We start from the raw sequence: 24917 nt of genomic DNA on the forward strand, positions 1-24917 counted from the left end.
AAAGACCTTAATATTTTCATATACCTAAATGCTGAACTATATGTTAGGTGGATCACAATACTTAAAAACAAATTAACAGTATAAAAATTCAGGTATTTATTCCTGGCTTCGAACCCGTAATCTTCGCTTAAGATTCACGTGTTCTAATAAGCTATCCTAGCTCATGTTACGTTCAGTGTCGAAAGATAAAATTATAATAAAATAATCGTTGTAAGAAATACAAATTTGCAAAAGGAAGCTTTCTTCATTCAATTAATATATAAGATTACATAATTAATTCGTTCGTCATCGAATATTTTAAGTAGCTATTTACTCTTTTTATTCTTTCTAAAGAGTTTAATAACGGCATGAGTTGAAAGCCTTTGAAAATATAAACAATTACAATTTAAAGCGATAGTACCTGCATACATTGCATCACAATTATCTAATGAAATTAATAAAAACAAAAATAATTAAATGCCTAATACTTCTTTAATGTTACGATATTCAGAAAAAAAATTTTTTTTTGCTATCCGTACCAGCTTTAATACTTACATTAATAAATCATTTCTTTATTGGCATGCGTTGTAAGTAAAAGTAACAAACCTTAAACGTCTTATTGCCAAGCAACTGTTTTCTCGTAAGGTACACTTAATCTTGCAAAATTCGAAATTCACTACGCAATAAAAAATACATCAATAAAAGAGAACACTCTGTTTAATAGATTTGATCTTTGACTGCCAATCATCAGGTCTGTTAAGAGAACAAATCAGAAATAGTATTCGTTTTTTAACAAGCAAAAAGGTGTGCGTAAGAAACGGTTACAGATTAATTAAATGTGGAAGGGCGCGCCTTCGTGATTGTATAGCTCTATATTTATATTAATAAAGGCTATATAAAAACTCTTTGTTTAACGCAACGACTTTAAAATACAAACATTCTATAAATTTCCGACTGCTGGGCTAAGGCCTCCTTCCCTTTTGAGGAGAAGGTTTGGAACATATTCCACCACACTGTAACAATGCGGGTTGGTGGATTCACATGTGGTTAAATAGATGCAGGTTTCCTCACGATGTTTTCATCAACCGCCGAGTAAGAGATGAATTATAAACACAAATTAAACACATTAATATATTAATAGCGCTTGCCTGGGTTTGAACCCGCAATCATCGGTTAAGATGCATTTATTCTAACTGGGCCATCTCGGTTCTTACTCTAGAATAATTATAAATTAATATTTATTCATTACATAATTTAAAGCAGACATGACGGTACAATGTAAAATTCTATTTACAAAATTATTGAAAAATAAATGTTAAAATAAAAATATTAAAAATACATAAATCTAAATATGGAAGATAATAATCAAAATAATCCAATATTTAAAAAACGAATAATTCTATCGAAACGTCTCGTGAATGAGATATAATCGAATACCATGACGATGACGCTACCGTTAGACGAGTCACTGACCAGTGTGCGTGCTCAAGCAGACTAAGCACCCATCTGAGCTTACTAAAACATCTTAGATCTGATTGACATTGAATGGTACACACTTTGGCAGGTCATAACGAATGCTTTGATCAATTCTAGCGGCGAATGGATCTAGAAACTAGATGCAATCTACTGTATTTTATACCGCATACCATCCATTTGTTTGTTTAAATTAGTTATTTATCATTCGTTCCGTGTTTGGTAAACTCGATTGTAACTGTCATCGTTTTCGGATAATATATAATATCCTACTGTAAAGTAAAGTAAAGTAACAGCCTGTAAATTTCCCACTGCTGGGCTATGACCTCCTCTTCCATTAAGGAGTGGGTTTTGAACATATTCCACCACGCTGTTCCAATGCGGATTGGTGAAATGCTCATGTGGCAGAATTTCGATGAAATTAGAGACATGCAGGTTTTCTGACGATGTTTTCCTTCACCGCTGAGCACGAGATGAATTGTAAACACAAATTAAGCACATATATATTTAGTGGTGCTTGCCTGGGTTGGAACCCGGAATCATCGATTAAGATGCACGCGTTCTAACCACTGGGCCATCTCAGCTCTTAATAATATCCAAAATTTTAACTTATAATAAAGGTAAGTTTTATTTACCATGGACCTATTTATAGTGTAAAATTTTGGTACTATATTTCAATGTGCCACCAACCTTGGGAACTAAGATATTATGTACCTTTTTACACTGGCTCACTCAAACGGCGGTAGTCCGCCTTTCAATAGGTAGATGTTTGGCGGTAGAATATCTAATAATTGGGTGGTACGGCCTTGTACAAAACTTTACCCACAAGTAAATTAGTTGGATCGATATCAACAGTAATATTAACCATTTCGTAGATGACACCAGTACACCACCAAACTTAGATCTAAGATGAAGCTTGTATGTAGTCACACTGGCTCACTTAAAACCCTCCTAGTATCAGAGATAAAAAAGTATTTCGATTTGGTGAATTGTGGTTGCTAATTATTCATATATCTCATCAACGTAATAAGTCCTAGTATGGATACCTGGTTATTTTATAAATCGCTATATTTGTAACTAATACTGAAAAGTAATTTTATACTCTGTTTTACTATAAACGTTGTTAAGCGTGTTGTTATTTCTTTCCGATAACACTGATACAAGATTTGAAAGAAAAGGACAGATTTATTCAATTAATTATCTCCTAAACATTTTTGTATATAAAGCCGTTAATGAAAGCTTTCATTTTCATGACCAGTCGTCGGGTAAATTTGAGCATATTCCATACTAACAATTTTAAATTTCTCACCTGGAAAGTAAAAACGTAGGCACTTGATAACTAACTCAGAATAGAAAAATACACAAATGCACGTTTCTGAGTAGATTTGTAAATATAAATATAGAGAAAAAAAACAGTTTATATTTGGTTAAAATATCAATACACGAAAATGTTAAAAACTATTTTTATTTCTTTCTATTTTCGGTGAATAAATGTGACCCGCTGACATTGATTAGTTTTCTTGATATCCCAATTATGTACACGAAATTCGTGCGTAATCAAGTTTATTTTTAAGAATCATTATTGTATTTATATAATATTAAAAGCGAAATTATTTTAGAAATAGTTTTTGGGGCAGTGGGCGTCTATAATCGTCATAAAGATTACTTAGCTATTACTGAGTATTTACAGTCTCTGAAAGTATTACAAGTATGGTAATCACAGTAATAAAAAGACGAAAATCCTGACTATTTTTTCTTAAAGTATCTCCTCTAAATATGCCAAAGCCTACTTGCAAACAAAAATAGGAATATCAGAAGTTACTGCTATGTAACTGTAATGTATATACAATTGTAACATATAATTTGTATTTATAATTGATCTCATATTCGGTGGTGAAGGAAAAAATCGTGAGGAAACCTGCATGTGTCTAATTTCAATGAAATTTGCTTAAATGTGTATCCAACAATTGGAGCATTAGAGCAGTGTGGTGGAATATGCTCTAAATCAAAAACCTTCTCCCCCAAGGGAGAAGAGGCCTTAGCCAAACAATGGGAAATTTAGCGTTAATATTACTGTATGTTTTGTAATGTATAAATAGTGAAATATATTACTTGTACAAAATAAGTTTTAAAATGATTTCGTTGAAAATGTTAAGTTCAATGCAACTTGGTGCAACGACAACTTTCAAAATGCAACGTTCCCGACACAAAGGACAAAAATTTTGTATATTTCACTTGTGTCAAGTGCACTGATTTACATGCGCTCTTTCTATAGTGACGTCACAAATAGTAAACCAGTTTTACTTGACCTGCCGATTTTCGCGGCTGACCTAGAAAATACTTCTGAACCTGATGTATACATTCAGCATTCATTCATACTTTTTTTCATAAAACTACGCTTTTTTTATTAATCTTTTAAAAAAACCTTTGATCATTTTTTATCATAAAGTTTGGACGTTTCATGATTATATGCGATAATCTCAGGAAGTACCTATCTCATTTTAAATCTAGTCAGGTAAGGGAACGTATAAATTGAGAAGGGTAATATCATTTTACTTCACGCTATCATAATCATCAAGGAATTGATTTTTAGTTGGCGATAAAATCAAACCTCCTCGACTCAGAACATATCATAAAAATATTTTTCACCCGAATAACATTAGGAGAAGACCAGAATAGCTTGAGTTAGGCTGGTTATAGTTAAAGTACCTATATCGGTAACTCACCTAAAATTTATTACAGTGTTCCGTTTTCATGAGTTACAGCGCCAGTTTTACGGCTAAAGCACAGGAATACACCAGTATATTTGTGATTTAGTAATTTTATAGTATCAGTATCTATATCCTAATCGGATTAGATTAAGTAACGCATTTCTCCAACTTCCTCCTAAAACTAGAAGTCTAAACTATATTAACAAAATAGCCGGGATGGTCGTACTGGTGGTACATAAGTTTTTTTTTTAAATATTATTACCTTTTATTTTTATTATATCCTGGGCTTGATGTATATTTTTATGTTATGTCATAGGGTGCAAACGAGCAGGAGGCTCATCTGATGGAAAGTGATCACCACCTCCCATGGACATCTGCAATGATGTTATCCGACATGTTTAACAATTATCGTTCTATTTGCATTTATTTACCCAAACACCCTAATAAATGATATACCTAAAGCGTCCTCATGAATCCCCGTGCCCATTAGTGAAAACCGTTTGAAAATCTGTTCAGTTTTTGGAGTTTATCGCGAACATGTAGTCAGAGAGAGGTCTATCTTTATCTTTTTAATACACTTTTGTATAATATGTAATGATAAATACAAAAATAGTGATAAAACCTACGCACACCCCTTCTTGGTAATATAAGATTCTTTGTATTCCGATGAAAGATCATCTCTTACTGATATACGTATTTTCCGTAATTTCTACAATCCCAAAGGTTTAGCGAATGAGGAGATTATATGTACGTTATATGTATGTTATTAAAACATTTCATTGTTCTGAGAATTTATATGCCGTTTTTGGTCTGAAGGTATTTGATTATGTTCCTCGTAATAACGCTTTTACTCAAGAGACGAAAGGCTTTTTATCAAAATAAATGTCATTATTTGGCCTGTATAGCCAAATTAAATGAAGAATACTTTATTCAAGTAGGTATTTTCAAGCACTTTTAAATCGTAATTTTTCCATCTGTAATTGTCTTAATTGTACAGCTGCTTCCGGTCCTGAATGTAGATTCTACAGAGTATAACCGGCAGGAAACTCAGTAAATGGCAGTGAATTACAAAGTGATGCCAATCAAATACAATTAGATTTATAAAATATGTAAATAGTCAATAAGTACCATTCTGCGTGTTTTTATCATCTATGTATTTTTGTGTTCAGTATATATATACCTAATATACCTGAATTATTAATGATTATCAATGATACGAATCAATGATCAATAGTAATTCATGAATTGGGAAAGTTAAAAAACAAAAAAACCCTGTTCCAGGAATTATTTATTGACTTGAAACTAAAGAACTTGAAAATAGTGGAAACTTGTTTACAAGCTTCTCCTTTCTCATGTTTCTGCTTTGAATTATTAAATAATTACATTAAACATTTATATATTATATTACAAAAATGCCATCATAACATTATGAATACATTTGTTAACATTATCAAAAAACTCACTTACCCACTCTACTGAATTGTAGTTGAATAATTCGTAAAGCAGTTTGTCTTTGGTTAATGAGAATAGAAGAATAGAGTCCGAACATGTAGCTATGCATACTCTTCTGCTATATTGTATCTTATGCGCAGGACTTGTCTGTGAGATTCGGTAACTTACTCATCCTTTAGAGGTTTGATAAAATGTATACTCAAGAATGTTTCATTCATCTTATGTAACTTTACAAATAATAAATTAATTCCTAATCAATTAAAACCCATGATATAAGACCCAGTAGTGTCATAAATTTCTGTCTGAGTTTTTTTCTTATTGATATTTTATATTTTAATTTGTATTATTTATTAAACAGAGGAAGCGACCCTTAATGCATAGAAAAGTTATTTTGTGAGCATTTTTGATTATTATTGATGTGCAATTCTTACATACTCAATTTATTAGTCAAAGTCAAGAAAGGCGTAACTACATATGTTAAATTTCTAAGCAATCGGCACATATAGTTACAGATGTTTATAATTATAACAGCCAAAATTTATTGTGTCCTGTTTTAAGCTTTTACGATATTGAAGTAAGAGAAAATTAAATGTCAGTTGCAACACAAAACGAAGTTGTGTTTTCCCCAATACGAAATCAACCTGCTAATTCTTGAAGCGGATCAGTTATAGTTTTCTTTTTATAATTTAAACTTTATTGTACGTAATTATAAGGACGGTATTCGCTTGGTAATTCTATAACAGTGGTAGCTTGGTGGGGTTTGATGACATTGTCATGTCTTAAGTGAACAGTCAGTACAAAGTCGCGAGGTTTGGTGCGCGTGCGCCGTCCGCCATCTTGTTTTATTTTAACTCGAAGCCTCAATATAATTGTTTGAAGTTTTGTGCTATTTGTAATGAATATGTAATATTGAATGTAAACAATTATTACATTTAAAAGTCTTTGTTATTTACTTTTAAAAGTGGATCGATTTTAACAAATCGTGTAAGTGTTGTTAATAAACTGTGAACTTATTTGGATGTTAACTTAATATATGGTAAGTTAAAACGTATATAATATTGATATTTATTATGTAATACATATATTTAATCAAATTAAGTATTTTGTTCTAGATGATATTGTACTAGAAATACTAATATTTGTACTAAAATGTATATCTCTATAAGAATAAATAATTCTTTAAATTGTATCATGGTGAAATTCTAACACAAATCTCAGTATAAGTCAAAGTAAAAAAAAAAAGTATTAGAATACAAATTTCATATTAAACCAGTACCTTGTTAAAATTATAATACTTACAATTTACAAGTATCGTTGTAAAATACATATGTCATGATTAATTAAATTGAATGCATCAATACTATAAAACTTTCTATTGATTAATGAATGGAAGTTGAACACGAGGCCAGCGACAGCTTTCGACTACGCCAATACACTTTCTCTAGATGTGTTGCGTCACTGCGCATGAGTTAAATTACACAGAGTTTTATATTTAAAAAAAAAATAGCTTTGATATTCTCCAAGGAGGTTTTAAGTGTGAACGTGTGATTCTTCAAATCAGCCTGTTTAATGAATAAGCGACGATTAAAAATAAATAATAAAATTTAAACAAATTATGTAACCTTTGCTTTCGAATAGAAAATTACAAAGTTTATTTAAAATATCATTACATAGTATAAAACAAAGTCGCTTACCTATGTTAGATTTTTAAAATTACGCAACGGATTTTGATGCGGTTTTTTTTAATAGATAGAATAATACGAGAGGGAGGTTTTTGTATTTGTATATTCAATAAGCGACGAATAAAAATAAATAATAAAATTTGAACAAATTATGTAACTTTTGCTTTCGAATAGAAAATTACAAAGTTGATTTAAAATATCATTACATAGTATAAAACAGAGTCGCTTAACTATTTTATATTTGTAAAATTACGCAACGGATTTTGATGCGTTGTTTTAGGTAGAATGATTCAAGAGAAAGGTTTGTATATAATACATAGACAATATAGTTAAGAAAAAAATCTGTAGTATATTTAGCATCAGCATTACACCCGTGGAAAGCCGGGGCGGATCGCTAGTCTTGATATAAAAATGAAATAAGCAAGGTTATTTCATATGGCTCAAACTAGCTTGACAAATTTTCATCAAATTCGGTTAAGTGGTTGTGAAAGCGTAACACACAGACAGACTTACATCCGCATTTTTATATTAGTACAGATTAAATTAAAAAAGCGTGACGTCTATCACATAACGTGTTAACATTCATGACTTAGCTGACAATAAAAAATTAAATACAACCTCACGATTAATTTTATAGTAAGTAATGAATCTTGTATTTAAATATTATTTACGACTTTTTGTTTAAGTATTATTATTAATAATTACTATGAGAACGATTGAATGTTATCTAAACTGTGTATCTATATGTTGATATTATAAACGCGAAAGTCACACTTGCTTCATACAAATACACATGCAGTTTGTAATGATTATTAATTTCAGTTACTTATATTTTTTTTATATTTATTAAAAGTTTCTTTATTCTTTAGTTACATACGATGTAATGGAACAGTGGGTCCCTCTGCCACGAGTATTTATTATGATCACTAAAGAGATCCAACCTTGAATATAATATTTATACTTTGGTAAAGAATAAACATTTTTGATTCTTTAATAATGTAACTCTCTATTTCGTTGTATCTGAGGAACTTACTAACAGATAGGCTTAATACCCAACACGTAACGAACAATCTCTGAAGCGTGAGCGAAGCCACACGCGATAACTAGTTTGTTATATTTCATAAACAAAAACATTTTTTTTTAAATAATGAAGAAATGTTTTTTTCTTATAATTATATTTTTTACGTTTCGAACTGATAGAGCCATCTCCATTCCTTTATCGGACTACTAGGCGCAGACAAAAGTTTCACCCATTCATTGTTGACATGCCCAAAAGTCGGACTAAACGATTTGACAGCTCGTTTTTGGTGTTAGGGCTTTGTGCAAGCCCGTCTAGGTAGGTACCACCCACTCATCAGTTATTCTACCGCCAAATAACAGTACTCAGAATTGTTGTGTTCCGGTCTGAAGGGTGAGTGAGCCAGTGTAACTACAGGCATAAGGGACATAACATGTTGGTTCCCAAGGTTGGTGAGTCGCTAAGATTTGGAACGACCTGCCTGCGTCTATTTTACCTGATAAGTTGAACTCCGGAGCCTTTAAGAGTAGAGTGAACAGATTTATTTTGGATGGCGTGTACCACCTCACCACGTCATTATCTACACTTTCCATCAGGTGAAATGGAAGACAAACGCCTATTATATCTAAATATATATAAAAATACAAGTAAGTAACTTGGATGTATCGAATAAATTCTGCCAGTTGCCTTCAGATTTAGATGAGGCTTTTGCACTTGAATTTTGGTTAGTACTTATCATTAGTGAATAGAAATAAACTAAAGAGGAAAATCGTATTTCCTGGAATTGATATTTAGAATACACCATATAGCCAAATTCGATTCAAATCGAATGGTTTAGCATACAGATAGATAGAGTTACTTTTGCATTTATGATATTAGCATAGATTTGTAAAGACTAATTATTAATCTCGTATATATTATCAATCAAGAGGCATATTTTAATCACAGCGAATGCAAAGCGGCGGTTCGTTATAATGCCATATAAATTGTGGATAATAAATTTTCACGCTAATCATTGCGACGGTAGGCCAGTGGCTCTCAAAGCGTTGTTCGTGAAATATATATCCCCTCGAAGCGACTGGTGTTACATAAGAAAATTTCGATCCGAAAAGATTACACAAATGGTACAATAAATGTAATGTTATTATGTAAATAATAATAAATAATTTATTTTTATTTTAAATTAAATGCTCTTGTCGGCTTGTCTTTCTCCAACCATACGATTTAATTTTCTATATTTCTCATGGATTGTTTGGTGTGCCTACTAACTTTCTTTTGTTTTGTTATGAAATGTTGACAAAATCCTTTTTCTTGATTCAAATTAATATAATGTTAAAAAAAAGAACCGTAAATTTTAATTACTTTGTTATTTTGAAATTATTATTGATAGATATTAATATTTAGAAAAAATGTAATTATTTATTATTGTACTGCATTTTGAAATTCGTAGAGTAAAGACCTAATTGTTATGTTAAATTTTTTAATCTTACTAATATTAGATTATTAAGAAAACATTGTCTTACTAACAATATATGTACTAGTCACGAAATAAAAAGTATTATTATTGAAATTCACATATATCAAGGCCTCAGAACTTTGAGCGCCAATGGTTCTAACCTGTTGAGGAATACATAATAGAATCATGCGTATCGGGCGCGCTTATTGCCAACTTAACGTGATACAATAAACCGGTTTTATTTTGACGATTTAACACCCACATTATTTTTATACAATTTGATTAGACTTCTTTATGTAAAACGGACTTATATAAAGTAGCATATGATCTCACTACTGGTCTACTCATAAAAAACCGGTGGAACTCTTGACAGACTACCCGGCTACTAAATATACTAAGTAAAGCGTACTTCATTCGGATGTTATCGGTTTTACGAATTATGCCGATGCTACATCTAAGTTTGTCGTACTATAATACCTCTGTACGAAATTATTATTCAGAACTAAACGTTAAACATCTGCCATGTTTAAACTGTTATGTCATTGAATTTCATGGGTTAAATGTCTGACATATATCTTCACGATACTATTAGTGTAGATATAAATTCAAAATTAAGTAACTCAATTTCTTAGACGATGCTTACGATGTAAGATGAATCTGTTTTCCGAATTTCTGTAGTCAATACTGGATTGATAGTCAGGACAAACGATATCATCATATACATGTATATATCGGTATACTTGAATACAGTATCCATACAAATAATAAAATTGGAGTGTCTGTTTGTAATATTAAAATAGCTCTTTTTTACTCAGTGCATATGTATGTATACACGGTACATGTACCAAAATATTTTTTTTTACAATTTTTTGGCTCTCTCTCTGTCTGTTTGTTCCAGCTGATCTGTGGAAAGTCTGGACCGATTTTGACGGGACTTTCACCGGCTGATGATGTAACTTAGGCTACAATAATATCTTTGTTAAATTCAAACGCGTACAAGGTCGCGGGCACAGCTAGTTTACAAATAAGAACTAAGGCATTAGACATACAATAAATGCTGTATATCATTATAGAAACCTATTTGTGTTTCAATGGGTTTTTTTTTCATTCGTGAATCCATTATAGTTTTTGTATGACGCGTAATTACAAATCGTTATTATTAGCGATCGTTGAACACTTCATTGCTTAACGGTTGATTTTTAATCGATTCCTTGCACGATTGAGCTTCATTAGCTAGTAATGCTTTTAATGGGAGTACGGAATTATTAAAGTGTGTAGAGAATTATTTTAAACAAGCTGTAACATTTAAAAAAGATTCCGAAATGGCCTAGTGGTTAAAACGAGTGCATCTTAACCGATGAATACGGGTTCAAAACAAGGCAAGCACCACAGAATATTTATGTGCTTAATTTGTCTTTATCATCTCGTGCTCAGCGGAAGAAAAATGTCGTGAGGAAACCTGCATTTGTCTAATTACATAGAAATTCTGTGACATGTTTATTCCACCAACCCACATTGGAACAGCGTGCTGGAATATGTTCCAAACCTTCTCTTCAAAGGGATAGGCCTTAGCCCAGCAGTGGGAAATTTATAAGCTGTTGTTGTTGTTGTAACATTCATGCGATGATCAGATCTATTTGATAATAATTCAACAGATATGCTACCGCGAAACAGTCCTTTTTAGTGTTGTTGTGTTTCGTATGGAAGGTTGTGTGCACCAGTGTAATTGCATACACAAGGGATATAGCATTGTTCCCAATGTTGGTGACACATAAATTATGTAAGGAATGTTTGATATTTCTTGCAGCGCCAATGTTTTGGTTGTTGGTGCCAACGTCTGTATTTTTATTATATTACGCTGCATAATTAAAATAATATATAAATTATTAAATTTTTATGTTAGTATTTTACTCTTAATAATTGAAATACAAAAATTTAGCTCGAGGCTTAAATTAAGACATTGTTTTTTTGTATCTTTATACTAATTAGCAATGTTTTTGAAGAAATTGTCTGGTAATATTCACGAGTTATCCATTATATTATTGTATTCAGTAGTAAATAATAGGCTGTTAATGTCCCACCAGAGCTGAGGTGGCCCAGTGGTTAGGACGCATGCATCTTAACCGATGATTGCGGGTTCAAACCCAGGCAAGCACCACTATATATATATATATGGGCTTAATTTGTGTTTATAATTCATCTCGTGCTCGGCGGTGAAGGAAAACATTGCGAGGAAACCTGCATGTGTCTAATTTCATCGAATTCTGCCACATGTGCATTCCACCAACCCGCATTGGAACAGCGTGGTGGAATATGTTTCTAACCCTCTCCTTAATGGAAGAGCAGGCCTTATCTCAGTAGTGGAAAATGTACAGGCTTTATTTTATTTTCGTTTGCTTTACTTTACTAATGTCCCACTGGAAAGGCCTTTTCTCTTTTGATGATATATTTTGGAATTTCACCAGGCTTGTCAAATATGGCATGGCTGATAGATTTGTGGATAATTTCAATACTTGGCTCGCACCTAATATTATGTCGTAAGATTTAAGTATTCTGATTCATCCTGGCTGATATTTCTCGCTCGCTCTTCAGTATAAAAAGGTACACGAATACCTATAATATGAATCATCATTGAATAATCTATAATTTATTCAGATTAAACTGCGTTAACCAATTTATTAATGCTTAAAACAAATTGATTAAACATATATAGAAACGTTCCACTTGTTCCTCAACGTAACTAGATATATTATAAGCATTTGTTTTTAAAATCTTATATTTTATGATGATGATTATTATTATCTCAAGTAATTAGAAAGGCTAAAATTTTGATATTCGTTATTTTATCGCAAAATAACAATCATATGGCTAGCACGCCTGGGTGAATACCACGCACTCATCAGATATTCTACTGCCAAACAACAGTACATGGTATTGTTGTCTTCCGGTTTGAAGGGTAAGTGAGCCAGTATAACTACAGGCACAAGGGACATAACATCTTAGTTCCCAAGGTTAGTGGCACATTGACGATGTAAGGAATAGTTAATATTCCGTACAGCGCCATTATCAATGGGCGGTGGTGACCACTTACCATCAAGTGGCCCATATGCTCGTCCGCCAACCAATAGCATAACCAACCAATCTGAATTACATTGTTATATAGATATATTATGTTCTTATGGTGGTAGAGTTTTGTGCCAGGTCGCCTGGATAGATATGGATTAGTCTATACTCTACCGTCAAATAGTAATATTTAGTAATGTCTCATTCTGGATTCACGGGTGAACGACTCATTATACCTTAAGTATTAGAAGGTGAATGGTTGAATGGTTTTGTGAATGGCTTCACAATTTACCTTTTTGTTTATTGATAATAATATGCCATAGCACATATAAATTTAAGTTATATATATATAAATACATTTCGATTTTTCGTATGGACAAGCCAATATTTGTTATACGTTCGGTTTAACAGAATTTAATGTAAAAGTGAAAAGTAAAATAAAATACCTACTTGCACTATTTCAACTGAAATTAATGTATATTATTTTATATGTTATAACTGTTATTATTCATCCAATCATATGACTTCTTTAGGTAGGAACGAGTATATCTAAACTTACTATGTGATAAAAAATCAGTCATTCTCTCCGATATGTTATGTGACACATAAGATTATATAAATGATATTAAAATCCTCCTGCATACTAATTAAAGTGCTCAAATCTAACAACTTTTAGTATGGAATGAAAGGCCGGTCGATCATCGTGTTCGGTTAATCCAAATCCAGCCCATCTCTAGTTCATATTGACCCAGTATCGATTCTTCGAATCGATTCTGACACCTCGTTATATTCATACATATCTAATTACGATGTTAGCTATTAGAATATATTTACGTACGTATTCTATGTTCGAAAATTAAACTTGTTATTTGAAGATGCTGACCCAGAATTTATAGAAAAATTTCTTTTTTATTACATACGCATGCTGCGACAACAAAAAAGAAAAAAATATATTGTAGCTTAATTTACTCCCTATTAGATAAGTTATCTGCCCGTGAAAGTCCCGTCAAAATCCCGTCAAAATCGGTCCAGCCGTTAGGATAGGAATTGGTGATTTAGGAAGTAGACGGTGTATATAACTTCTTCAGACAGGAAATATCTCTTGAAGTCACTCCTATCGTGTATCAAATCTATATTTAATATTATAAATGTGAAGGTAACTCTGTCTATATATCAGTTGCTCTTTCACGACCAAGCCGCTGAACTGAATTTGATGAAATTTGGTATGAAGCAAACTTGAACTCCAAGAAAGGGCATAGCTGCTTTAGACAACGAACACCTTAAAACGCGAGCGAAGCCGCGGGCGTCTACTAGTGAATAATAAAATACACCTTTATATCTTTTCTCACGCACGCATTTGTAAATTGTAATGTTTCACATTTTTCCGTTGATATTGATCCAAATATAAAGTATTTGGAAACTTGTTGGTAAGGCTTTGTGCGAGTCCGCACCATCCACTCATTATATATACTATCGCCAAGTAGTACTTAGTATTGTTATGTTCCGGTTTAAAAGGTGAGTGAGCCAGTACACACAAGGACGTAACATCTTAGTTCCCAAAGTTGGTGATACATTGACGATGTATGGTATGTAAACACTTACCATTATTATTATATTAGTAGTCCATTTGCCAAACTATAGGTACCATAACGAAAAATATAGAGAAAGATATATTGTGATATAGTTTAAAAAAAATACGTCTTCCTAATCCCGTTTATTTACGGTCGATTCATTGTGTAGGTTAAGTAGAAAAGATACACTGCACGGAATACAATCAGCTGGCACTCTGTCTGACAACATTGGAATTTATTTTGCTATAGTTGTATTTTTTTCTTCTTTTACTAAGCGACGGTGCCCTTGTGTAACTTAATTGCTAGATTTTATTCAGTTTTTTATTACTTATTTACCTGTTATATACAATAGCGATTGTTTTGTAATACATTGCCAATATAAGCATATTATACATTATTCTTAAAGAAAGAGACAGCTGTATAGCTTCCCTTTTTCTTTTATCTCGATAACATTGATTGGTTATTAATTACTGCTGATACACATGGTATAAGAGATTTCAACCATACTTTAAATCACCAATGTGCCACAATAGGAACTAAATTTTTATTGTGTATTGTGCCTGTAGTTAAACAGGATCTTTCAAACCAGAACACAACAGTACTGTTGCTTGGCGGTGGAATATTCGATGAGTTGAGTACACAGCACTATCAACAAGCGAACATTTACAAGTGACCTTGGTCGTTTTGTGACCAGAGTGGTTACTTTTTTACAACCGCCTGCGTTTGTTTTTTTTATATATTTAATTTAACAACATCCACGGCTCACAGTTGCCTTATTTTACATTCAACTTTATTACATTTGTCGTTTTATATTTTACATTTCTATTTAAGCATGGATTTCAAGCTAGAATACAAGGCCCAAACAAAATTTTTTCAACCAACTTCAAAAAGGAGGAGGTTATCAATTCGTCTGTATTTTTTTATTAAGACTTTCTCTATGCATTTACATACATTTGGTCTCACAAATTGTGCTCTTGGGATGAGATAATGAGTTTTTTTACCCTATTAAACCTCTGTGTATGTTCGCATCATTAGTATTAATAACTATTTGCAGTGTGGTTGTCATTATATAAAAAGAGTTTGTACTCTCGGTAGCAGAGTTGTATCTGACATCTGACAATATAAATAAAATCCATAATTTACAATTCAATTTTTGAAAACTCTATTATAAGCAGCTTGTATTAGATATAAGAACAATAATTGGAAGCCGTGTTGACGTCAGAGTGACATGAGCCTTCTTTCTGAACCGGTACGGATTGATAACCTTTAAGAAAAGCGTACACATTTCTTACAGGCAGCGCCCCTGTTATCCCTTTGGTGCTGGGGATGTCCGTGCCACTGGTAGTCATTTTCCACCTATACCATATATAATAGAGGCTAGATCTAGAGGATATATGTGTCCTATTGGCACACTATTGGCTTCATTGCTTTTGCCATCTTTATTCGTAGTTTTTTATGTATTAAAATAAATACTAATAAACTTTATATTTATAATTTTATACGATAAATTCCCTTCCATTTCTTAAAAGGTATGCGAATTCCCTGATTATAACAGAATTCTATTCTATGATTAAAAAACATGCAACTATTATTGGATGCATGTATTATCAATGTAATTGCAATCGTATTACGTGCAATAATCACGTGACATTATATTGTTATAGCTCGGCTTTTCCGTAACAATGATATTAGTTCTGATTAAGAGATCCGGGTTTTTGGGCTTTTGAGACCTTGGTGTTGCCACTTCCGGGCGCGTGTAGTGGTAGATAATGTTTGTGGTATTTTTTTTAATTTATTTACCTTCTAAATTTAAATTTAAATACTAAATTGTTTTCATAATAATCATGTGCATGTACAAATAATAAATATGAGGTGCATGTTTTCTATTAAACCTGTTTATTATTATCTTATATGCAATATTTTCATTTAAATATTATTTGATGATGCAATACAACGTGAAAAATTTTTTAAAAAATGCAAGCATTATTTGTGCTGTATAAAAACAGAACCTGTCAGAAGTGTTTTCCTTAAGCCATTTGAAATCAAAGTTTGATTCAAAATGACAGTAAAAGTGAAACAGTTCGTAACTATTTAAAAATGATTTATTAAATCATATTTGGATCAAATATGTTTTACATAAACATCCTATAAATACTTTTACCTTAATTAAATATATTAACTTCAGATTCCTTTCAAACATCCCTTAAGTACGGAGGCTTATTCTTCATAAATATATAAAAAAGTATTATAAAAAGTCATTACCTGAAATCTAATAAACTCATACTGAAGTCTCATGAAATAGGCTTTTGTTACGTTGATATAAAAACGGCGTTAAAATAACACCGCGATACTGTTTTATGGCAATAATAAATGTTTATTAGAAATAACGTCAAAATGTAAAAAAATATAAACGATTAAGTTGAATCACACAGATAAAAGATCTTCGACTTTGATTCCCACGGCACAGCGTAATGCATTTGTAAGAATGTGGATGAGATCTCGTAGATAAATACAAGTGTTAAGTAAAAAATAAAACACTGTTTTCTTTTATTTATAAAGTAACAGGCTGTAAACTTCCCACTGCTAGGATAAGGCCTCCTCTTCCATTAAGGAGAAGAAGAGAATGTGGCAGAATTTCGATGAAATTAGGCACATGCAGGTTTCCTCACGATGATTTCCTTCACCACTGAGAACGAGATAAATTATAAACACAAATTAAGCACATATATATAGTGGTGCTTGCCTGGGTTTGAACCCGCAATCATCGGTTAAGATGCACGCGTTCTAACCACGCACGCCTTGTAACCACTGGGCCATCCCAGCTCATTTCTTCTAATATAATAAATCTCCTATAGTCTATTATATAACCACGAAAAAAAAAGCCATATAAACAACATTTCGGAGTCAAATTAAAACAAATATTTATTGTTAGTACTTCAAAGAGGCCTTGTACCTCTGAACTAGAAGTCCCCGTATCTTAGGGGCCAGTGACTTCCGAATCAGTGTTAACATTTATTACACTTATTTATATTTTATCCCTAAATATATTAAGAGGGTACAAAGACATTTCTGTACAAGATTTTATAGATAATCAAAAAGCGTGGAGTTAATACCTGTTAGTTTTCAAGCAGGATATATTAATTTAAATAATTGGGTTTAACTAACTTGATTTTGTATTTTTTAAATGTTGAAAAAGAGTAACTACTGAGTTTCTTGCTGATTCTTCTCGGTAGAATCTACTTTCCGAACCGGTGGTAGCTTCACTTAATTGTAAAATCACGATTCAAAAGTGCTTGTACAGCCTTTTTTTTTTTTTTATTACGCTGGAAAAACGCTTTGCGCGCTTCCCCCACGTGATGGAAAGTGGGGGGGTGTGTGGGACTCCCCGGAGCCCTGAACGCCGAGTGCGCCCAAGCACACCGGGTTTACCCACTAAAAAACCAGCGGTACCCTCTCCGTCTTTCGGCGGACGCCACGGGATCGCTTACGCATGCTACCGTGACGCCCTGACGGTCGGCCCGCTTATACGGGCCTTCAACAGCTAGGGGGGATTCCCAGGTTACTGGGACCCCCCCTGGTCCCTACGGCGCCTATTGAGGCGGAGGGAGAAGATGCGCGTAGCGCCTTTTCCTTCTCCCCGGTCGTCTTCTGCGGAGCGAGTCAGCGGCGGCATTTTTTTCCCGCTCCCGCTCCGCTGCTTCCTTCTGCGACATGACACTTTCGCAGAAGGAGCGCATCTCTGACCAGCACACCTCGCTACCGAGCATGGTGTTGATAACGCTCGGTAGCGAGAGGTCTCCGCCCATAGTCGCCGCAAGGATGTGCCTCTGGGGTCCCCACGCAGCACACTCGTACAGGGTGTGGTACGCCGTGTCCACTGGCGCACCACACTCGTGACAGGAGGGTGACTCCTCCCGCCGCGCTATCCCGTGCAGGTACTTACCGAAGCATCCGTGTCCGGTAAGTACCTGCGTCATTCTATACGACAGTGTGCCGTGCTTCCTCTCGACCCAGCGACTCAAGTGGGGACGGATCGCCTCCACTGTCGCTAGGCCCGCCGTGGGAGTCCCCAGATCCTCGTGCCATCGGGCGATCAGGGCTTGCTGGGCTAGAGCCCTGATCCGCCCGATCTCCGCCGACCCTGGACGGTCGCCGCGGTCCCTCGCCTCGACCCGGAACCGGTACACTTCCGCGAGCACCTCCGCCTGGAGCTCCCAGGGTGGATCGCCCGCGAGAAGTGTCGCCGCAGTCCACGACACCGTACGGTACCCTCTGATGCCTCTCACCGCTATGACCCTCTGCGGCTTTCGCAGCAGAGCCCGATTTTTAGCGGTGAGGGCGTCTATCCAGATCGGGGCACCGTACAGCGCCATCGACCTCACTACGCCGGAATAAAGACGCCGGCATAGCGACCCCGGCCCTCCCACATTCGGAAGGAGGCGACCAAGAGCGGCAGCGGCGTTGATGAGCCTTGGGCCGAGATGAACAAAATGCTGCCCGAAGCTCCATCGACCGTCCAGGATCAGGCCCAGATACTTCATCTGGGGCTGCACCTTGATAACCGTCCCCTGGACGGTGATACTCGCCCCTCGTGGGGGTCCTTTTCGTGGACCGTGAAAGAGGAGGGCCTCCGTTTTGGATATGGAGACCCTCAAGCCCAGCATTCCCATGCGGTCCACGGTGAGAGCCGTTCCGACTTCGGCAAGGCGAGCCGCCTCCCGGAAGTCCCGTCCAATCGCCGTGACGAGAGTGTCGTCAGCATAACACAACACCCCCATCCCGGGAAGGACGGGAGCCCGCAGGAGCCAGTCGAAACCGACGTTCCATAGAATTGGGCCGAGGACCGACCCCTGTGGAACGCCGCAGCCCACTCGATGCCGGACGATCCTCCCATCGACGTGCTTGTACAGCCTACTTGAATAAAGTTTATTTTGATTTGAAAAACAGAGAAATACAATACATAAATATATCGAATCGAAATAAAGTGGTCAAGGAATTCTCTATTTGAAATCAAATTGACGCGATACAATTCGAGATCTAGAATAATTTATGATATTTATTTATAAAACGGCGTTTTAAACATCAACGAATGATATGTTTACCAAGAACCAGCAATGCTCGATACAGTAGAGCAAATCGATGCCATTGTCTATGGGCGGTGGTGACCACTTACCATCAGGTGGCCCATATGCTCGTCCGCCAACCAAAGAAAGAAAAGAAAGAAAGACACTTTTATTTGGGACCGTACAAAAATTATAGAAAATATATACCTATAAGTTACTTCAAAATTAGAAATAAATAAAAAAAGTTAACCAAAGAAAAAAAAACAACTTAAATTACTATAAACATTTACACGAAAAAACATTAAAAAAAACATTAATAAAAAAGGGTTAAAAGAAACAAAAAAAAAATACTATATTACACTTAACATATATGGCGTGTCCCAAATAGGTGTACCATTCAGCAATTAATAGGCAATAAAGGTAAAAATAATATAAAAAAAAAAATATCGGCAGTAATCGGTTTTATTGAATTTGCCGATGCTACATCTAAGTTGTGTGCTATCATTTTCACATTCATTCACAAGAAGATAGTATGTCGAATCGAATACGACCGGAAACATTTCAAGGTCAGCTCAGGTCATAAGAAGATGTGCGACCGTTTCAATTTTACTTCTAAATATTCTTTGGAAAACGATATTAATCCTGTGAGCTAGAATCTGTAACAGTTTATTAACTGTATTGTAGTGTGTGAAGCTTGAGTGAGTCAGTAAAATTACTGGCATATCAATATTTTAGGTCACACGGTCTAAAGATTATCGATATCTAGACTACATGTGAATCATATTCCTGTATGCGCTATTTCGCCATTAACTTTTCCCGAATAAAGTGCACGAGAAAGTAATTATTATTTTGCAAGCCACTGATTCTAATTTGATGAAATTAAGTATGAAGAAAAAACATACTCTACTTATTTATGCTTAATACTTAACAAACAACTCTTAAAACTTGAGCAAAGCGATGAGCGTCAATCAGTAATTTTACCTTGTTATAATAACATCGTTTGAATATTCAAAAATAAATCTCTCTATAATAATATAAGATTAGTTATGACAGTCCCTCAATTTCCCAAAGCTGGGCTAAAGCCTCCTCTCCTAATAAGGAGAGGGTTTGGAACATATTCCACCACACTGTTCCAATGCGGGTTGGTAGAATGTACATATGGCAGAATTTTGATGAAATTAGACACATGCGGGTTTCCTCACGATTTTTTACTTCACCGCCGAGAAGGAGACGAATTATAAACACAAATTAAGCACATATATATAGTGGTGCTTCCCTGGGTTTGAACCCGAAATCATTAGTTAAGATGCACGCGTTCACTGGGCCACTGGGCCATCTCAGCACAAACCTAGTTACGAACAATAAAAAACATCACAAGCAATTCACGGGACGCTGCAAGCTCTCGCGCCAAAACTTTTATTTTAATGTTTACTTAACATTGCTGGAGAAACTATATTTGCGAACTGAAAATACAGAAAATCATAATATTTAATTCGTGAATTATATATTCTTTCCGTTAATTTGAAATACAAATATCGCGTGAGGTTTCTGAAATGGAAATATAATTGCATGCTCGCAGCTCGCGAGAAACTTTCTGCTCATGTGTGATTTGAGCACACTCACACTAATACGAATAAACAGCCCTTCATTTGTTAAATGTACTTTTTTTAACTAACACCAACAAATGACGTTCGCTGTTCGACTTATATATATGTCTATATTATTATTACTTTCTCAAAACCTACTGATCCAGTTTGTTTGGAGGTATTTTGCAAATATATATATATATATATATATATATATATATATATATATATGTATATATATATATCCTAGGTATAGTCTGAGGGATCCATATTGTATCTGATGAAGATCTTCAGTGACAAGTGATCCAGATCGTTGTGATGTTTGTATATTGTTAAATCAACTATTTAAGATATTACATGGTAGGGCTTCGTGTATTGGCTAATCTGAGTATGTACCACTTAGTTATCAAGTGTTACCACCTCAGCGATACTTAGTATCATTTGTTCTGATTTGAAGATTAAGTATGCCCGAGATTGATGGTACACTGATTTTCATACAATGCTGAAATGCAAAATTCCACAGACATTTTTAACTTTGCCGTTTCGTAAATTCAAATCGTTTGCAAAAAATACATCGGTAAAAAAAGCATATTATTCGATATAAGATTTTGAAGATGACAGAAATGCGTGGAATTAATACATGTTGTCTTTCAAGCTGGATACATTACATACACATATAATTGTATTTAACTAATGTGATTGTATTTTTTTAATGTTGAAAAAGAGTAACTACTGAGTTTCGTGCCGGTTCTTCTTGGTAGAATTTCCGAACCCGTGGTAGCTTCACTTAATTGTTAAATGAGGATTCAAAAGTGCTTGTAAAAGCCCACTTGAATAAAGTTTATTTTGATTTCTAATTTTTGATATAATCAGGTGGTTTGAACGTAAACCTACCCATTACAAAAATATCACAGTCAACCAAAGAGGTCACTTTAAAGGTAAGCCTCACCGACCTTTGCCCTTTGTCATAAATATACTAAAATAATTTAATCATTTACAATATTTACACTGATGTAAATTAAAATCAATAGTCAATGCATCTTGTTATTTAATCTCTATGATATTTGCTGTATAAACAATTATTATAGCTGCGTATGAATACATACGAGCATTATACAGCAAATAATTTTATATAATTAATAAATCAATATTATCATAGCATATTTTCCTTATTGTTTGTCCTTGTGGAATAAAACAATATATTAATGGAGGATGTTATGAATAAATTCCATTGAAAAGCCGTACCACCAAGTAGTTATCTACTTGGTGGTACGGCTTTGTGCATCTGGGTTTCAATCCAATCATATATTTTGCCACCAAATGGCAGTACTCAGTATTGTTCTGATCCAGTTTGAAGAGTTAATGTAACTAGAGATACAAGGGATATCTAAGTTCCCAAAGTTGGTGGCGCATTGGCATTGCAAGAAATGGTTAATATTTCATAAATTACCTTTGCGTTTCGGCGTTTCGGTGGTGACCACTTCATCATCTACCTATATTATAATACAAAATAATATACCTAACATATTTTTTGTTTTGATATTACAATATTTCTTTAAAGTATTTAGTCTTATGTAACAAACGAAACGGTAAATTTAAAGCGAGGGAAGATGCAAAGTTTACCTACCTGTATAATAACATTCAAACCTACTTCGAACGCGCTGCATCTTCTGGTTTGAGCTCTATATTCTTGCGTGCTAAGTGGCCTCCCATTTCTATTATAAAATATGTGTTTCTTATTGTTATAGATAGTATACTTTTCGTTATTGTTTTAGAATTTATTCTTATATTCCAAAGTGTATATACAAATAAAACATTCTGTCACCGACTGTATTAGCTGTCACAGACTCAAATTAATTTTTCCCGAGTACAGTGAAGCCAAAAAGAGATTTTTTATCTCTCTCTTCTCTTCACAATAATATTAATAACGTTAATATTATACACTATCAATTTTATCCTATACAATAGGATAAGTATGCACAAGTGATCATTAGTTTTCAATTAATGTGCTTCATTAAAATTAATTGATTTAGAATATTAAAATCGTTAATACTTTTTCGTAGTTAAATACTAATTAATTATTAAAAAAAATGTACAATAAACGAAAACTCACATGCCCGTACTATATAAGTTTCTCCGGGATAATTTATAGATTTGCTTTCAGCGCCTGTAATGAAATTTGCCCAAGTGGGATAACTCTACTCGCCTACCTCTCTACTTGAGTGTTTTCTTGATAATTAAATAACCATCTCAATAACTAGTATTAATATGAAGTGATTATTGTACGGACAGCATAATAAAGGGACAAGTGACATAACTCATAACTTCCCAAAGTTGAGTATTGCTTAACATTTTTGCCGTCATTATGGTGGTAACAACTGATTAATATGTAGCCAATTTGACAGTTCGCCTGCCTTTTAGAAGTAGTTACTCAAAATGATTACTTATACCTTATAAATACGAGACTGTCTCGAGAACAAGACATTCGTAGATAATGTCGAAATATCGAGCTACAACGGATAAAAATAAAAAATATGGTAAATATCCCGTAGTAAATAACTGTAATGATAAAAAGAACCATGTTAATTTAAAACCTTATCAATAATAAAAATAATAATAACAACTAAATCAAACTAAAAAATGTTAATTTTCCAATGCTTCGCTTCCTCTCCTTTTCAACCGACTTCAAAAAGGAGGAGGTTATCAATTCGTCTGTATTTTTTTTTTTATGTTTGTGACTTCATAACTTTTTACTGGGTGGACCGATTTTGATAATTTTTTTTTTGTTTTAAAGGTTCTTACCGTGGGGTCCTATTTTAATTTTATTTTTTTCCGATGATGGTATCCGTATGAAAACGACATAAGTCTTAAATTTACATTATGTATGTGCGCGATAAATAGGTGAATAACTCAAAATTTGTGTATATGATGTGATATCATATGATGTACGATATATAATAGCTCTTTTGCAAAGTTTTTTACTGAGGTCGATTACAGCTCTTTCGAGGGTAGTACCTTGTAGTTTATGCCGCATGACGTATTAAAGCCGCATTTTCGAAAGTCTATTTTTGCTTTATTCGAAAGTTTGTTTTGAAACTGTCCCCGAAGTAGTAGTAGTTCTGATTTTATTTATGGCACGCTTAATCTATGCATATTAAGAAAAAAAATGTAAGTCTGCATCAGCTTCACTTAAAATCAGAATTTGAGAATAAGATTTGGAGCATATACAACCACGCTGCTCCAATGCGGGTTAGTGAATTCACATGTAGTAAAATTTCCTTAAAATTAGACACAAGCAGGTTTCCTCACGATGTTTTCCTTCACCACCGAGCACAAGATGAATTATAAACACAAATTAAGCACATGAATATACAGTGGTTGAACCCCATACATCGGTTAAAATGTACACATTCTAACCACTGGGCCTCTCGGCTCTATTAATTACTTTATTGATTTTTTTTCTATAATGAATAATTGAATGGATAAAAATATCTTTGCGTTCATTGAGAATAAGAAGACTTAATGACGATATGAAAGGAAGCCGCATAGTTAATTATTTCGAAAATTAATTAGCGCAAACAAACTGTACTTAATTTATTTGAGACGTCAATGAATGCTAATTATTGTGCCGCAATCCATCACGAGAGAAACGCGTTGAAGCCTACTCGAAACTTTTCTTTTGAGGTTAGATGTGGTATTGAACATTGGTATATGAATACCGAAATGTTTTCAAAACAAATAAAATAAATAATGTAACTTAACGCTCTACATATTTATAAAAAATATAAATGATTTATTAATTTCAGATTTATTGATATATTTACAAATTATTATTGAATAACAAATTATTTAAATAATAGTGG

At 33.8% G+C, this 24917-nt stretch overlaps 1 protein-coding gene across 5 annotated transcripts in view; it reads left to right on the forward strand.

The window, feature by feature from the left end:
• LOC124532647 (tyrosine kinase receptor Cad96Ca) overlaps positions 1-24917 on the forward strand; it is an 89842-nt gene that overhangs the window by 24883 nt on the left and 40042 nt on the right. For 3 of the 5 annotated variants that reach the window (XM_047107671.1, XM_047107675.1, XM_047107674.1), the window contains exon 1: positions 6397-6651. The exons of the other annotated variants lie outside the window; for them this stretch is intronic. The gene's annotated coding sequence lies outside the window, so the exon portion shown is untranslated. Of the gene's footprint in view, positions 1-6396; positions 6652-24917 lie in introns of those variants that run through there. 5 annotated transcript variants of the gene reach the window in all.

Source organism: Vanessa cardui, chromosome 9 (assembly GCF_905220365.1).
Source record: "Vanessa cardui chromosome 9, ilVanCard2.1, whole genome shotgun sequence".
Lineage (NCBI taxonomy): Eukaryota > Metazoa > Arthropoda > Insecta > Lepidoptera > Nymphalidae > Vanessa > Vanessa cardui.